At 34.8% G+C, this 17,093-nt stretch overlaps 1 protein-coding gene across 2 annotated transcripts in view; it reads left to right on the top strand.

Moving 5' to 3' along the window:
• LOC123594530 overlaps window positions 1-17,093 on the top strand; it is a 414,794-nt gene that overhangs the window by 252,865 nt on the left and 144,836 nt on the right. The window lies entirely within an intron of this gene.

Below are 17,093 nucleotides of genomic sequence, written 5' to 3' on the forward strand. Positions count from 1 at the left end.
CCCTCCAGCAACTCTCCATGTGTTCTCTATTGTTAAGAGTCTCTTGTGGTTTGTTTCCCTCTTTCCTATCCACGACTTCCCATATGTTCATCTGTTTTGTTTCTTAAATTCCACATTTGAATGAAATCACATGGTATTTGTCTTTCTCTGATTGACTCATTTTGTTTAGCATAATAGTCTCTAGCTCCATCCAGATAGTTGCAAATGTCAAGATTTCATTCCTTTTGATGGCTGAGTCATATTCCATTAGATAGGTAGATAGATAGATAGATAATCACCCTGTTCTTTATCCACTCATCAGTCAATAAATATTTGGTCTCCCTCCATAGTTTGGCTGTGGTTTATAATGCTGATATAAAAATTTGGGTTCATGTTTCCCTTCAGTCTCTATTTTTGTATTTTTTGTGTAAATAATAGTGAAATTGGTGGATTGCAGGGTGTTTCTATTTTTAGGTTTTTTTGAGGGACCTCCATACTATTCTCTAGAGTGAGTGGCTGCACCAGTTTTCATTCCCTTCAACAGTTCAAGCTTGTTCCTATTTCTCTTCATCCTCACAAGCACCTGTTGTTTCTTGTGTTGTATCTCATTGTGGTTTTGATTTACCTTTCCTTGATGATAAGTGATATTGAACATCTTTTATTTTCTTTAATTTTTTTAATGTTCATTTATTTTTGAGAGAAAGAGAGAGACATAGTGTGAGTGGAGGAAGGCAGAGAGAGAGGGAGACACAGAATCTGAAGCAGGCTCCAGGCTCTGAGCTGTCACCTCAGAGCCAGACATGGAGCTTGAGCTCACAAACCGTGAGATCATGACCTGAGCCACCGTTGCACACTTAACCGACTGAGCCACCCAGGTGCCCCAAGCATCTTTTCATGTGACTGTTAGCCATCTGGATATCTTTTTTGGAAAAATGTTTCTTTATGTATTCTGCCCATTCATTAACTGGATGATTTGGGTTTTTTTGACTGTTGAGTTTTAGAAGTTCTTTATAGATTTTGAATACTAACCCTTTATCAGATATGTCATTTGCAAATACCTTTTCCCATTCTATAGATTGCCTTTTAGGTTTGCTGATTGTTTCCTTTGACTTGCAGAAGATTTTTATCTTCATGAAGTCCCAACAGTTCATGTTTGCTTTTGTTTCCCTTGCCTTCAATGTCATGTCTAGTAAGAAGTTTCTCTGGCCTAGGTGAAAGAGATTGCTGTCTGTGTTCTCCTCTGTGATTTTGATGGTCTCCCATGTCACACTTAGGTCTTTCATCTATTTTGAATTTATTTTTCTGTATGGTATAAGAAAGTGGTCCAGTTTCATTCTTCCACATGTTGCTGTCCAGTTTTTCCAACACCATTTATTGAGCAGACTGTATTTTTTTCTACTGGATATTCTTTCCTGCTTTGTCAAAGATGAGTTGACCATATAGTTATGGGTCCATTTCTAGGTTTTCTATTCTGTTCCATTGATCTAAGTGTCCATTTTTGTTCCAGTCCACACTGTCTTGATGACTACAGCTTTGTAATATAGCCTGAAATCCAGAATTGTTGCATTTCTATACACCAATAACAAAGCAGCAGAAAAATAAATCAAGGAATCAAGCCCATTTGCAGTTGCACCAAATAAAATGAGATACCTGGGAATAAACCTAACTAAAGAGGTAAAAGATCTGTCCTCTGAAACTTATGTAATACTTATGAAAGAAATTGAAGAGGACACAAAGATATGGAAAAGCATTCCATACTCATGGATTGTAAGAGCAAACATTGTTAAAATATCTGTACTACCCAGAGGAATATTCACATTTAATGCTATCCCTGTCAAAATACAACCATCATTTTTCACAGAGCTAGAAGAAACAATCCTAACATTTGTATGGAACCACAAATAACCTGAATAGCCAAAACAATACAGAAAAAGAAAATTCTGATTGTCTGCTTTTTTTTTTTTTTTGGTGTTGAGGGGTATAAGTTCTTTATATAGTTTGTATATTAATGCCTCATTGGATATATCACTTACAAATAGTGTATTTTTGCTTTTGTGACATATCTAGAAAAATATTACTATAGCTGTTGTCAGAGAAATTACTGCCTATTTTGTATTTTAGTAGCTCATATTTAGGTCTCATATTTAAGTCTTAACCCATTTTGAGTTTGTTTTTGTAACTTGTAAGAAAGTAGTCCAGTTTCATTCCTTTGCATGTAAGTGTTGTTTTTACAGCTCCAATTATTGAACATACTGTCTTTTCTTTGTTGTATATTCTTTTTTTTTCTTTTTTGTCATGGATTAACTTATCATATAGGCATTGTATATTCTTGCTTTTTTTTTGGTCATGTATTAATTTACCATACAAGCAATGGTTTATTTATAAGCTTTCTCTTCATTTATGTGTCTTTTTTGTGCCAGTACCATACTGTTTGGTTTACTGCAACTTTGTAGTATGTCTTGAAACCTTGGATTATAATACCTGCAGCTTTGTTCTTCTTTCTAGAGATTTCTTTTGCTATTTGGGGTCTTTATGATTCCACAAAATTTTAGTATTATTTCTTGTTATTCTTTCAATTTTTTTATTAATTTGAAAGGGATTTCAATGAATCTGCAGAATGCTTTGGGTAGTATGGGCATTTTCATAATGTAAATTCTTTCGATTCAAGATCATGGACTATTTTTCCATTTGTTTCTAGCATCTTGAATTTCTCTGAATGTTTTATACTTTTCAGAATAGAGGTCTTTTACTTCCTTGCATAAGTTTATCCCTAGGTATCTTGTTTTGGTGCAAGAGTAAATGGATTTTTTTACCATATTTTCTGTTTCTGCTACTTCATTATTAAATGTGTAAAGAAACACGACCAAGATTTAGGTATTAATTTTCTGTACTGCAACTTTACTAAATTAATTTATTTCTTCTAAGAGTTTTTTGGTGGAGTCTTCAGGGTTGTCTATGTATATAGTATTATGTCTTTTTTAAATAGTGACAATTTAACTTCTTCCTTACCAATTTGGATGCCTGTTAATTTTTCTCCTTTAATTTCTATAGTTAAGGCTTTTAGTCCTATGTTAAAAAAAAGTAATAAGGGTGGACATCCTTGTAATTTTTCTGATCTTATAGGAAAAGCTTTCTCGTTTTCAACATTGAGTATGATGTTAGCTATGAGTTTTTTGTATATAATCCTCATTGTGTTGATGTATGTCCTCTCTAAACCCATTTTTTTGAGAGTTATAGCATGAAAATCTCTCCATTTTTCTTAGAGTAAAATCTCTATTTTTCACCATGAGTACAATGTTAGTTGTGGATTTTTCATATATCCTTATTATGTTGAGGTATGTTTCCTCTAAACCCACTTTATAGAGATTTTTTATCATGAATGAATGTTGAATTTCATCAAATACTTTCTCTGCACCTACTGAAATGATCATGTGATTTTTACTTTTCATTTTTTTGACATGGTGCATCACATTGATTGATTTGTGAATGTTGAAGTATCCCTGCATCCCTGGAATAAATCCTATTTGATTGTGGTGAATTATCCTTTTAACATATTGTTGAATATGCTTTACTAAAATTTTGTTAAGAATTTTTGCATCTGTGTTCATCAGAGATATTGGCCAGAATTGTATGTGTGTGTGTTTGTGTATGTGTTGTCTTTGTCCGGTTTTGTTATCAGGGTGATACTGTCCTCATAGAATGTGTTTGAAAATTTTACTTCCTGTTCTATTTTTTTGGGGAATGGTTTGAGGAAAATAAGTATTAATTCTTTAAATGTTTTGTAGAATTCATCTGTGAATACATTTGGTACTGAACTTTTATTTTATGGGAATGATCACCACCACCACCACCACCATCATTGCCATTATTATCATCATCAGTTAATGACAATTAGTTTCATTGATTTTTTTAAATTTTCTTTTCAGTCGGTCATTTATTTCTTCCCTAATCTTTGTTATTTCCTTCCTTCTGCCAACTTTTGGTTTAGTATTTCCTTGTTTTTATAATTTCTTTGGATATAAAGGTACTATGTTTATTTAAGACCTGTCTGTTTTCTTAATGTAGGCATTTATTGATATAAACTTCCCTCTAGAACTTCTTTTACTGCATTCCATAAGTTTTGGTATGGTGTGTTTTCATCTTCATTTGCTCAATATACTTTATAATTTTCCTATGGATTTCTTCTTGACCCTGAATTGTTCAGGAGAGTAGTTAATGTATACATATTTGTGAGTTTTCCATTTTTCCTCTTGTTATTCACTTTTAATTTCCTACATTGTGATGAGAAATGATATTTTGGTTTTAGACTTCTTATATTTGTTTTACTCACTCTCTGGACAAACATATGACCTCTCCTGTAAAATATTCTGTTGGTGCAAGATGTATGTGTGTTCTGCTGCTGTTGGATGGAATGTTCTTCATATGTCTATTAGGTCCATTTCATCTAAAGTATAGTTTATCCAAAGTTTCCCTACTTATTTTTCTATTTGGATGATCTATCCATTGTTTAAAGCAGATTATTGAAGTCCTCTTCTAGTACTGTCTTGCTACTTTTCCCTTCAGGTGTGTCATATTCCATTTAAATATTTATGTGTTCCATTGTTGGGGGGCATATATTTTATGCTTATTCTTTCTCATGATGAAAGAACGCTTTCTCTTTATTACTATATAGCAACATTTTCTTTTTGTGACTGATTTTGACTGAAATTCTTTTATCTGATATAAGCATAGCCTCTCTTGCTTTGTTTTTTCCTTTGGTTAACATATGTATGATATATGTATTTTCATCCCTTTACTTTTACTCTATGTGTTTCCTAAAAGCTAAATTGTGCCTCTTATAGGCAGCATATTATTGGATCTTGTTTTTTTTTCTTTTAACCCATTCAGCTGCTGTATGTACTCTGATTAGAGAATTAATATTTAAATTTATATTTAAAGTAATTACTGGTATATTAGGAGTTATGGTCATTTTGTAAATTGATTCCTGTTTTGTAGATCATTTGTTTCTTTCTTCCTCTCTTGCTGTCTTCCTCTGTGTTTTTTTTTTGTATTGAATTTCTTTCTGTTTATATTTTGTATATTGATTTTAAGGTAATTATTGTAAAGTGATAACAACTTACCTTAAGTCATAAAATCTGTACTTTCTTACTTTCCCTACCCCAACATTTAATGCTATTGATGAAATATATTACATCTTTTTATATTGTGCATCTATTAATAAAATTTTAGCTATAGTTATTTCTAATTCTATTATCTATTTTTTTCTTCCAATAGTTTGTCTAACTTCAAGTTAGTTAACACATAGTGAAGTATTGGTACCAGGAGTAAAATTTACATCACTTACATATAACATCCTGTGCTCATCCCAAAAAATGCCCTCCTAATGCCCATTGCCCATTTAGCCCATTTCCCTGCCCACATCCACTTGAGAAACCCTCAGTTTGTTTTCTACCATTAAAAGTCTCTTATGGTTTGCCTCCCTCTGTTTTTATCTTATTTTTCTTTCCCTTTCCCTATGTTCATCTGTTGTATTTCTTAAATTCCACATATGAGCGAAATCATATGATGTTTGCCTTTCTCTGACTGACTTATTTCTCTTAGCAAAATACACTCTAGTTAGATTTGTGTCATTGCAAATGGCAATATTTCATTCTTTTTCTTATTTTTGTTTAATGTTTATTCATTTTTGAGAGCCAGAGAGAGACAGAGCATGGGTGGGATAGGGGCAGAAAGAGAGGGAGACACAGAATCGGAAGCAGGCTCCAGGCTCTGAGCTGTCAGCACAGAATCTGACGTGGGGTTCAAACTCAAGACATGAGATCATGACCTGAGCTGAAGTTGGATGCTCAACTGACTGAGCCATCCAGGTGCCCTAAGCAATATTTCATTCTTTATGATGGCTGGGTAATATTTCATTGTATATCTATTCCACATATTCTTTATCCATTCATCAATCGATGCACATTTGGGTTCTTTCTATAATTTGGCTATTGTTGATAGTGCTTCTATAAACATTGGGGTGTATGTGCCCTTTCAAATCAGTATTTTTGTTTCCTTTAGATAAATACCTAGTAGTGCAATTGCTGGGTGATAGTACAGATCTATTTTTAAGTTTCTGAGGAAGCTCCATACTGTTTTCCAGAGTGGATGCACCAGTTTGCATTCCCACAGTGTAGGAGGATTCCTCTTTCTCCTCATCCTTGCCAACATTTGTTGTTTCCTGTGTTAATTTTAGCCATTCTGTGGTGTAAAGTGATATCTCATTGTGGTTTTGATTTGTATTTCCCTGATGATGAATGATGTTGAGCATCTTTTCTTGTGGCTATTATCTATCAGTACTTTTTCTTTGGAAAAATTTCTATTCATGTTACCACCCATTTCTTAACTGGATTAGTTGATTTTTGGGTGTTTAGTTTGGTAAGTTCTTTATATATTGGATACTAACCCTTTATCAAACATGTCATTTGCAAATGTATTCTCCCATTCTGAAGGTTTCCTTCTAGTTTTGATTGTTTCCTTTGTATGCAGACGCTTTTTATCTTAATCAAGTCCCAATAGTTCATCTTTGCTTTTGTTCCCCTTCCCTCCAGAGATGTGTCTGTTAAGAAGTTGCTACGTTCCATGTCAAAGAGGATGCTGCTTCTGTTCTCTTCTGGGATTTTGATGATTTCCCATCTCACATTTAAGTCTTTTGTCCATTTTGAATTCATTTTTGTGTATGGTGTAAGAAAATGGTCCAGTTTCCTTGTTTTGCATGTTGTTGTCCCGTTTTCTCAATACCATTTGATGAATAGATTGTCTTTTTTCCACTGGATATTCTTTCCTGTTTTGTCAAGGATGAATTGACCATACAATGTGGGTCCATTTCTGAGTTGTTTTTTTTTTTTAATTTTTCATGTTTATTTATTTTGGAGAAAGAGAGGGAGACAGACAGGGCATGAGCTGGGAAGGGGTAGAGAGGGAAACACAGAATCTGAAGCAGACTCCAGGCTCTGAGTTGTCAGCACAGAGTCTGACATGGCTCAAACTCACAAACCATGTGACACCGTGACCTGAGCCAAAGTCAGACGCTTAATGGACTGAGCCACCCAGGCTCCCCTTGAGTTTTCTATTCTGTTCTATTGATGTATGTGTCTATTTTTGTGCCAGTACCATCGTGTCCTGATCACTAAGGCTTTGCAATGTACCTTGAAGTCCAGAATTGTGATGCCTCCAGCTTTGCTTTTCTTTTTCAGGATTGTTTTGTCTAATCAGGGTCTTTTGTGGTTCCATATAAATTTTACTGTTGTTTGTTCTAGATCTGTGAAATATGCTAATGTTATTTTGATAGGGATTGCATTAAATGTGTATCTTGCTTTGGGTTGTACAGATATATTAACAATATTTGTCCTTCTTATCTATGAGCATGGGATGTTTTTCAGCTTCTTTGTGTCATTATCAATTTCTTTCATAAATGTTCTATAGTTTTCAGAGTATAGAACTTTTACCTCTTTAGTTAGATTTATTCCTATGTATCTCATGGGTTTCAGTGCAATTATAAATGGGATTTATTTGTTGATTTCTTTTTATGGTGTTTCATTGTTGGTGTATAGAAATGCAACAGGTTTTTGTACATTGATTTTGTATCCTGTGACTTTACTGAACTCATGCAGCAGTCCTAGCAATTGTTTGTTGGAGTCTTTTGTGTTTTTCCATAGAGTATCATGTCTTCTGTAAGTAGTGCAAATTTGAATTTTTCCTTGCTGATTTTGATGCCTTTTATTTCTTTTTGTTGTCTAATTGCTGAGAGTTGGACTTCCTGTGTTATATTAAATCATGGTGGTGAGAGTGGACATACTTGTCTGTTCTTAATCATAAAGAAAAAGCTCTGTTTTTCCCCATTGAAGATGATATTTGCTGTGGGTCTTTCATATGTGGGCTTTATGATGTTGAGATATGTTCCCTCTATCCCCTACTTTGTTGAATGTTTTTGTCAAGAATGGATCCTGAACTTTGTCAAATGCTTTTTCTGGATCTGTTGAGAGTATCATGTGGTCCTTTTCTTTTATTAATGTGGTATATCACAGTGATTGATTTATGGATATTGAACCAACCCTGCAGCCCAGGAATACATCCTTCTTGATAGTAATTCTTTTAATGTATTGTTGGATTCTAATTTGCTAGTATTTTTTGAGAATTTTTGCATCCATGTTCATCAGGAAAATTGGACTGTGTTTTTTCTTTATGTTGTGTTTTTGATTTGGGAATCAAGGTAGTGCTGGCCTCAGAGAATGAGTTAGGTAGTTTTCTTTCCATTTCTATTTTTTGGAACAGTTTCAGAAAAATAGGTATTAATTGGTCTTTAAATGTTTGGTAGAATTTCCCTTGGAAGTCGTCTGATCCTGGACTCTTGTATGTTGGGAGATTTTTGATTATTGATTCAGTTTTTTTACTGGTTATGCATCTGTTCAAATTTTCTATGCCACTCTGTTTCAGTTTTGGTGGTTTATATGTTTCTAGGAATTTATCCATTACTCCCAGATTGTGTAAAAATTTTTGTATATAATTACTCATAATATTCTATTATAATTGTGTTTCTGTGGTGTTGGTTGTGATCTCTCCCCTTTCATTCCTGATTTTATTCATTTGGGTCCTTTTCTTTTTCTTTTGGATAAGTCTGACTAGGGGTCTATTGATTTTGTTAATTATTTCAAAGAACCAGCTCCTAATTGCATTGATCTCTTTTACTGCCTTTTTTAAATTTCAATATCATTCGTTTCTGCTCTAATCTTTTTTTTTAATTTTCCTTCTTCTGCTGGTTTGGTGCTTATTTGCTATTCTTTTTCCAGCTCCTTTACATGTAAGGTTAGGTTGTTTATATTAGGCATTTCTTCCTTAGGAAGGCCTGGATTGGTTTATAGTTCCCTCTTATGACTGACTTTGCTGCATCCCAAATATTTTGGACTGTCATGTTTTCATTTTCATTGCCTTCATGTGCTTTTTTATTTCTTCTTTTTCTAATTAAAAATTTTTATTCTAGTGAGAGAGTTCATGGGTAGGAGAGGGGCAGAGGGAGAGAGAGAGAATCTTGATTCTTGTATAGCCTGGAACGGGTTTCAATTCCATGACCCTGGGATCTTGACCAGAGTCGAAATCAAGAGATGGACACTCAACTGATTGAGCCATGCAGGCACCCCTTTTTCCTCCTTAATTTCTTGGCTAACCCATTCATTCTTTAGTAGGATGTACCTTAATCTCCAAGTATTTGTGAACTTTCCAAAATGTTTCTTAAGATTGATTTCAATTTTTACAATATTTGTGGTCTAAAAATATGCATGGTACAGTCTTGAACTATTTGTACATGTTGAGGGCTAATTTGTGACCAAGTATGTGATCTATTCTGGAGAATGCTTCATGTGCATTCAAGAAGAATGTATATTCTGCTGCTTTTGGATGAGATATTCTGAATATATCTGTTAAATCCTTCTAATCCAGTGTGTCATTCAAAGCCATTTTAGGCCTAGATGATCTGTCATTGTTGTAAGTGGGGTGTTAAAGTCCCGTACTATTATTGTATTATTATCAATATGTGTCTTTATATTTATTATTAATTGATTTATATACCTGAGTGTTTCAAATTTGGGGCATAAATATTTACAATTGTTAAATCTTGGTGGCTAGACCCCTTAATTATGCTATAATGCCCTTCTCCATCTCTTCTTAGAGTCTTTGTTTTAAATTCTAGTTTGTCTGATATAAGTATGGCTACTTCGGCTTTCTTTTGATGTCTATTAGTATGATAAATGGTTCTCCATCCCCTCATTTTCACTCTTCAGGTGTCTTTAGGTCTAAACTGAGTCTCTTGTAAGCAGCATATAGATGGATCTCTTTTTTTTATGTCTTCTGATATGCTATGTCTTTTTATTAGAGCATGTAGCCCATTTACATTCTGGGATTATTGTAAGATATGAATTTAGTGCCATTGTGTTGCCTGTAGACTTTGTGTTTCTGGTGATGTTCTCTGGTCCTTTCTAGTCTTTGTTGCTTTGGGTCTTTTGTTTTGTCTTTTCTGCACTCAAAGAGTCCCCCTTAAAATTTCTTGCAGGGCTGAATTAGTTGTCACAAATTCCTTTAGTTTTTGTTTGTCTGAGAGACTCTTTATCTATTCTATTATATTTTTAAATTTTTTATGTTTATTTATTTCCGAGAGAGAGAGAGAGAGAGAGTGTGTGTGTGTTAGTGGGGGAGGGAGCAGAGAGAGAGGGAGACACAGAATCCGAAGAAGTCTCCAGGCTCTGAGCTGTCAGAACAGAGCCTGATGCAGGGCTTGAACTCACGGACTGTGAGATCATGACCTGAGCTGAAGTCAGAAGCTTACCCTACTGAGCCGCCCAGGTGCCTCATGTCTTCTTCTATTCTTAATGACAGCCTTGCTGGATAAAGATTTTTTGGCTGCATATTTTTCCCAATCAGCACATTGAATATACCCTGCCACTCCTTTTGGGCCTGCCAAGTTTCTGTAGACAGATCTTCTGTGAACCCGATATATCTTACCTTGTAGGTTAAGTACTTTTTTTTTTCCTTTTACTGCTTTCACTATTCTTTCATTGTCTATGTATTTTGTGAATGATATACCTCAGTGATAGTCAGCTTTTGTAAATTTAATGGGAGCTGTCTGTGCTCTTTGGAGTTTTATGTCTAAATATTTCCCCAGATTAGTTAAGTTTTCAGCTCAAATTTCTTCACATAAACCTTCTGCCCCTTTTCTCTCTCTTCATCTTCTGGTACTCCTAGGATAAGAATGCTATTCCTCTTTAATAAGTCACTGAATTCCCTGAGTCTTTTATCACAATCTTTTGCTTTTGTTTCCCTCTACTTTTCAGCTTAATTATTTTCCATATTTTTTTCTTCTATATCACTGATTCATGGCTCTGCTTCGTCCATCCTTGCTGTCATAACATCCATTCAAGTTTTCATCTCAATTATACCATTTTTAATTTTGGTGTGACTATATTTTAGCTCTTTTATCTCTGCAGAAAGGGATTCTCTGGTGTCTTCTATGCTTTTTCAACCCCAGTTACTATTCTTATAATCATGGTTTCAAATTCTAGTTCAGACATCTTGCTTATATCTGTGTTGATTAAATCCCTGGCTGTCATTTCTTCCTATTCTTTCTTTTGGGGTGAATTCTTCTGTGTTGTCATTTTGGAGGAAGAAGAAAATTAATAAATAAAATAAAAATTAAAGGTAAAATACTAAAAACCAAAAAAATTAAATAAAGGAAGGTAAATCCTAAGTGTGTTTCAGTCTGCTTGTTGAGAGAAGCTTGATAGAAAAGAAAAAAGAGAGAAAAGAAAGAAAAAATATTTTTAAATAATAATAAAATAGATGTAAAAATTTTCTCCTTCCATAGCCAGAAAGAAAAAGAAAATAAAGGAAAAAATAACATAAAGAAATACAGAAGCAAAGAAAATGAACAAATGAACAAAAAGAAGCCCAAATAAGCTAGATTCAGTTTACCCTAGAAGTGAAGCATTGCAGCTATGATCCCTAGACTAAGTGGGTCAAAGGGATTTTTCATGGTCTTCTGGTGGTGGAGTCTGCTATGCTGATTCTCAGGGTACTTGTTTCAGTGTAAATGCCCATCCTGAGTGAGGTGAGTGGGGCTTGGTTAAGTGACTGACTATGGCCTCACCTAGGTGGTGCTGTGTTTCTTTCTGAAGTCTTACCATGTTGGTGGTTGGAGTGGGGCTGGGGAATGGGTAGATGATGGTGTCACCCTGCCTTTTCCTCCCCTCGCAGGGGAACTGGTGGCCACCTCTGTTCAAGAGATCCTCACAGAAAAGTGTCCCAGTCTTTTATCAGATTCCTATCATTAACCTGTCTGTGCCCAGCAATTGGCATACCCAGAGCCACAGTTCTCCATAATTTTATCTCTGGTTAGAGGCTGGGATTCAAAACTCCAAATTTTAAAGGGCTGAGTAGAACCTGCTCCCCTTCTCAGGAGGAGAGACTCATGGTGCATCCTTCACCATTCTGTCCCAGAAAAGTAGTCGCACAGCACACACCCAATGGCTGGAGTCTATTGTGGTATACAGCGAAATGCTGCAATTGGTTATCTGTAATCTGTATGCACCTCTTTCCCCTGTGCCATTTTGTTCCAGAAAAGCAGTAACACAAGGTACACATAGTGGCTTGAGTCTATTGTGGTGCACAATGAAAAGCTACGAAAAGGCATCTTTGGGCACCTCTGTTTCCTGATGTTGAATGGCTGCTCAGTGGCTCCTGGCAGGCTTTCTGTCCTCAGAGAGGCAAAAACCCTCTTCCAAATGTATCCCTATAAGGGGAGCAATATCTCCCAGTGTGACCCAGGAGATTCCCCACACCATGGAGTCTTGCATGAATCCTACATGTTGCTCACTACCCACCACTCTCTCCCTCTCTTCCTGACCATTTCCTGCAAAAAGGGTTCCTTTCACTCTGAGGCACCATGGCTTTCCTCTCTCCCAAGTCACAGCTCCAACTCTTGCATCTGCCACATTCTTTCCCTCCAATTGTGCAGATTGTTTTCTTAATCCTTAGATCAATATCCTGGTTGTTCAAAATGATTTGATGTTGATATACCTGTGTTCAAGGGATGAGGCAGACTCAAGGTTCTCCTACTAGTCTGCCATCCTAACCTCCCTCTCATTCCTCTGCTTTCTCCACCCTTATGATCATTACATCCAATTTTACATCTCAGTTATCACATTTTTTATTTTGGCCTGACTAGTTTTTTTGTCTTTTATCTGTGCAGTAAGGACTCTCTGGTGTCTTCTATGCTTTTCTCAAGCCCAGCTAGTATCCTTATGATTGTTGTTTTATTTTATTTTATTTTATGATTGTTGTTTTAAATACTGGTTCAGACATATTACATTTATTTGTTTCAATTAGATCCCTGGCTGTGACCTTATCTTGTTCTTTCTTTTGAAATGAATTCCTCTGTCTTGGCATTTTGTCCAGTTGGCATGCCCAGCCAATGCACAGATGGGTTTGATTCCTCCTGGGTCCCTTAGTGTATGATATTGTTAGCACGACCAAAGCCAAACAAGCTGTAGCTGAGTTCACAGGGATGTGGAGCTTTTCTGGGTCTGTAGCTGGGATCATGGTAAGTAGGTTAGCCACCAAGATATGTGTAAGCATGCTTTCTCAAAATGTCTCTCCTGAGTCTTGTACTTTAGCGAGATTTTACAATCTCTTCCCTTGATCCCAAAGATTCCACAAAGACAATTTTGCCTGTAGAGGACTACCAAATTATTGTTGTAGATCATCATCATCTTGTGCCTTTTATATACAAAAGCTTTATATATATATGTTACACATATGTAATTTATGCTTGCATTTGCATGTATATGAATATGTATATCAATAGGTATGCATATTTTCACATATAGGCTACCAGGCTCTGTTTTACATATATTAACTCTTTTAATCCACACAACCATCCTATGAGGTAGCATTTTATTTTTGTCCCCATTTTATACATAAGGAAACTAAGGCATATAGAGGTTGTTTAATTTACCTGCAGTTACACAGCTATCAAGCAGTAGAGCTAAGTTATGAGTATAGGAAGTCTGGTTCTAAAATTGGTAACTTTGACCATAGTGCTATATTATCTATTCATAATCTTCAAGTAAAGCGGCTTGTGAACCTATGTTTTTAACAAGGGCTGCTTATGATCATTATGGTCAAGAAAGTTGGAGAGACACTAGTAGGAAGAATATGTAAAATTTCTCGTACTGGTTTGTTTTATTAATATGATAGATTTTTCTAACCTTAATTTAGTTTTCTCCCTAAATTACCTTTCTTATTCAGTACCAAATTGAACTTTATGATTTATTATCAGTGACTTGAATATGGTTCCCAGACAGGACTTATTTCAAGAGTTAAGAAAATAGGTACTTTGAATTGCCTGAGCTTTATAGACCGTTTTAATAGTACTAATAAATAATATTACATTTTTTCAATATTGTTAAATGCAAATAACATTATCCTGCAGCATAGAAACTTGATTTCTGTCCTAAGTGCTACCACCTACTCTATACCTCTCATTAGTCATTCAGGTTCTACAGGTAAGATATGTATTTCTTTGATGGCATTTCAGTTGCATTTAAAATTGCTTTCATTTAATGCTTGGAAAGGAGTCCCACTTAGCTAGTGGTGGTATGAAAAACAGGAGTACCATTTGGGTAGTGGTGGTGTGAAAAAAATTAACTTATCAATATTGAGATTGCAATTTTTAGAAAACTGCAAAGTTGGGCTTGGTTGAAGTTTGGTAACTTGGCTTTTCTCTGTTAGGTAAATGGTAAGAGTGGCTCATTGTACGCATAGTATCTGTACAATGTGATTTATGCTGAATACCTGATTTCCTTTTGGGAATATGAAATTTTGATATGTACTAGGCAGAAATTGCATATGTGACCAATCCTCAATAAAAAAAACCAAACTGGTATTGCTGCAATTTTTGTTCCTGGGAAAAGAATTTGCTTTCTGTGATCCCTTAAAGGAGGGAGAAAGCATAAGGAAACTTACACATGGATTATTCCAGAATCTGCCTGTGTCATTTTATTTTATGAACCTGCTGTGTATTCTTACTACTCTACTTTTATAAATCTAAACCATGGGTACAACTATATGCTGAGCCCTATGAGTACTAGTAAATCTACAAACAGAGAATTGGGGATCCCACTCTCTGACACAGGTGGTGTTGCTTCTGCTGCTGCTACTTGAATCAAAACTACATTTTGTAGTTCTATAAAAATTTTAGGATTGTTTGTTCCGGCTCTGTGAAAAATTCTGGTGGTATTTTGATGGGCATTTCATTTAATGTGTAGATTGCTTTGGGTGGTGTAGGCATTTTAACTATATTTGCTCTTCCAATCCATAAGCATGGAACCTTTTTCCATTTCTTTGTGTAATCTTCAATTTCTTTCATAAGTGTTTTATAGTTCTCAGAGTAAAGATCTTTTACCTCTTTGGTTAAGTTTATTTCTAGATATCTTATGGTTTTGGGTGCTATTGTAAATAGAATCCATTCCTTGATTTCTTTATTTTTTTAAATATTTTTTTAGTGTTTATTTTTGAGAGAGAGAGAAAGAGCGAGCATGAGCAGGGGAAGGACAGAGAGAGGGAGACAGAATCTGAAGTGGGCTCTGCACTGCTGCCTCAATATTGGTATATAGAAATGCAACAGATTTCTGTACATTGATATTGTATCCTATGACTTTACTGAACTTGTGTATCAGTTCTAGCAATTTTCATGTGGAGTATTTGGGTTTACTACATAGAGTGTCATGTCGTCTGTGAATAATGAAAGTTTTACTTCTTCTTTGCTGATTTGGATGCCTTTTATTTCTTTTTGTTACCTGATTGCTGAGGCTAGGACTTCCAGCACTATGTTAAATAACAATAGTGAGAATGAACACCCCTGTCTTGTTCCTGACTATAGAGGAAAACCTCTCAGTTTTTCCCAATTGAGGATGATATTAGCTGTGGATGTTTCATAATGGCTTTTATGATGTTGAGGTATATTTTCTCTATCCCTACTTTGTTGAGGGTTTTTATCAAGAATGGATACTGTACTTTGTCAAATGATTTTTTCTGCATAAGAGCATCATATGGTTCTTATCCTTTCTTTTATTAATATGGTGTATCATGGTGATTGATTTGTGAATACTGAACCAGCCTTGCAGCTCAGGAATAAATCCCGGTTGATCATGGTGAATCATTCTCTTAATGTTCTGTCGGATTTGATTTGCTAGTATCTTGAGTATTTTTGCAACCATGTTCATCAGGGATATTGGCCTGTAATTCTCTTTTTTTAATGGGACCTTTGTCTGGTTTTGGAATCAAGGTAATCCTGAGGTTGTAGAATGAGTTTTTGAAGGTTTCCTTCCATTTCTATTTTTTGGAGCAGTTTGAGAAGACTAGGTATTAACTCTTCTTTAGTCATAGAATTCCCCTGGGAAGCCATTTGGCCCTGGAGTTTTGTTTGTTGGAAGATTTTTTATTACTGATTTAAGTTCTTTCCTGATTATGGGTCTGTTCTAATTTTGTATTTCTTCCTTTTACCGTTTTGGTAGTTTATATGTGTCTAGGAATTTGTCCATTTTTTCCAGATTGCCAATATGTTCGCACATAATTTTTCATAATATTCTCTTACAACTGTTTGCATGTCAGTGGTGTTGGTTGCGATCTCTCCTCTTTCATTAGTGATTTCATTTATTTGGGTAATTCCTCTTTCCTTTTGGATAAGTCTGTCTAGGGGTTTATCAATTTTATTAATTCTTTCAAAGAACCTGCTCTTAGTTTCATTGATCTGTTCTGGGATTTTTTTGTTTCTATATCATTTATTCCTGCTCTAGTCTTTATTATTTCTTTTCTTCTGCTGGCTTTGGGTTTCATTTGTTGGCTCCTTTTGTAGCTCCTTTATGGGTAAGGTGTATTTGAGACTTTTATGGCTTCTTGAAGTAGGTCTGTATTGTTATATACTCCTCTTTTAGGACCACCTTTGCTGAATCCCAAATATTCTTTACTATCGTGTTTTCATTTTCATTTGATTCCATGTATTTTAAATTTTTTTTCTTTAATTTCCTTGTTAACCTATTCGTTCTTTAGTATGATGTTCTTTAACCACCATGTATTTGTAGTCTTCCCCCTTTTTTTTCTTGTGGTTGATTTCAAGTTTTCGTGCATTGTAGTCTGAAAATATGCATGGTATGATCTCAGTCTTTTTGTACTTGTTGAGACCTTCCTTTTTAAAATTCTTATTGACAGTTCAGAATAAAATTCTATGTTATGTCAAAATATTAAAATTCATAAAGTTCAAATTTCTTTTAGACAGTATGCCATATTTAAAAGAAATTACAAAATGGCCCCTGAGAGCATATATACAGGATATACAAAAATCTTTGTCAAAGTGCATTTTCATGTTTGGATCCAGATTCAAACAAAATAATTGAAAAAGAAAAAAATTAACATGGACTGAACATTAGATTATATTAAGAAGCTTTGTTAATTTTGCTGGTTGTGATATTATTATGGAAGTGTTTTTAAAAGTTTATAACTATTAGTTATACATTTGAAAATATTTATAG

Source organism: Leopardus geoffroyi, chromosome X (genome assembly GCF_018350155.1).
Source record: "Leopardus geoffroyi isolate Oge1 chromosome X, O.geoffroyi_Oge1_pat1.0, whole genome shotgun sequence".
Lineage (NCBI taxonomy): Eukaryota > Metazoa > Chordata > Mammalia > Carnivora > Felidae > Leopardus > Leopardus geoffroyi.